Below are 1,754 nucleotides of genomic sequence, written 5' to 3' on the forward strand. Positions count from 1 at the left end.
GAGAGAGAGAGAGAGAGAGAGAGAGAGAGAGAGAGAGAGAGAGAGAGAGAGAGAGAGAGAGAAATAGGTAATTATCTGTTGTCTTCCCTAATGGCTATTAGTTGAAGTCCAAAGAGCTTTCGTGGCATAGGTGTGTCTGCCAGGGCATCCTGGCACACAGGAGGTTGAAGTGGACACATTGCTTCCTAACAGCACTTTCACACCTAGACCCAACTCAGTCCCAGCCACTATTCCCCCTGCCATCCCCAGAACCAGGGCAAACAACAATCAGACCCACCGAGTCACATTAAAAGAGTGGACATGTGGAGGCTGAGAGATGGCTCTGTCAGTAAAGCACTTGCCGTGAAAGCATGTGGACCTGAGTTCAGTCTCCAGCACCCATGTAGAAAACTGGGTGTGGCAACATGTACCAGGTGAGGGGGATACACGAGGAACACTGAGGTGCACTAGCCAGCTAATCTAGCTAAATGGGAGAGCTCAAGGTTTGGTGAGTCTCTCAAAACTAATATAGAGATGAATATAGAGATGAAGAAGACACCTGACATGGACCACTGACCTCCCTCCACACATATGTGAGTGTGCACAAAGTGTGCACATACATGAGTGTATGTATGTGTTGTTTTAACCTGAGACGTATCTCATATAGTCCAGGCTAGCCTTGAACTTACTCTATACCTTGGGATGTCCTTGAACTTACCTCTACCTCCTGAGCAAAGTAAATAAATAAACAAATAAATAAATAAAGTTTTCATTGTTTCATATTATATTAATATTAATTTTACGTGTGTGTGTGTGTGTGTGTGTGTGTGTGTGTGTGTGTGTCTGACATGTGGAAGTCAGAGGACAACTTTCAGGTCAGTTCTCTCCCACCACCATGTGGAAATCGAACTTGGGTCATCTAGTTTGGCAGCAAGCTCCTTTACCTGCTGGACCATCTGACAGGGCCAAAGAATCTTTTTCAAAAATAAGCTTTTGTTAGAAATGCTGGGAACCTCTGCTTGACTCTTTCTGTCTTTTGTAAATGTTTTCTGTCCCATCCTCTTAGCTCTTACTGGATGGATAAATGGATGAATAATAATCTGGAGAGAAAGTTGGAGCCCTTGGCACCGTTTATGTGCCAGCTGCTATTATGCAAATTATTATTCAGATTATGCAAACACTGTCCTCTCAGTGGGGTGAACTTGCTCCAGAGGGGGATGGGGAAGACCATGGAGGAGGAAGAAGACCTCAAAAACATAGGCAGAGGATCCTCAAGCCCAGAAGCAGCCAGGGATGCCACTTCCTACTTGAAATTCCTTCAGCATCATCCTGTCACTCAGAACATGCGTAGCCAAGCCCTGGGGAAGCAGAAACAGGAGGATGGCAAGCCAGCTAGCCTAGCCTATCAGCTACTCCAGACCTGTGAGAGAGACTGTCTCAAAAACCAAGCTGGATGGCTCCTGGAGAATACCTGATGCACACACACATGTGTGCGCATGCATACACATACACACGCATGCACACACACATGTGTGCACGCGAGCACACACACTTCTTAATTAAAATGCCAGACTCAGGAATGAAACCAGTAGAAACTGGCAGAAAGTGAGGCACTTAGTTCTCTCAGGGTCTGGATTCCTCACCTGGAAAAAGAACTGAAGTTGGATATGGTGGCACAAGCTTGTCACCCCAGCACTGGAGACGCTAGAGCAGGAAAACAAGTTTAAGACTGGCCTGGGCCACATATATATATATATATATATATATATATATAT

The sequence above is a fragment of the Alexandromys fortis genome, unplaced genomic scaffold, assembly GCF_014885135.2.
Source record: "Alexandromys fortis isolate MF-2015 unplaced genomic scaffold, M_Fortis_MF-2015_v1.1 scaffold_90, whole genome shotgun sequence".
Taxonomy (NCBI): domain Eukaryota; kingdom Metazoa; phylum Chordata; class Mammalia; order Rodentia; family Cricetidae; genus Alexandromys; species Alexandromys fortis.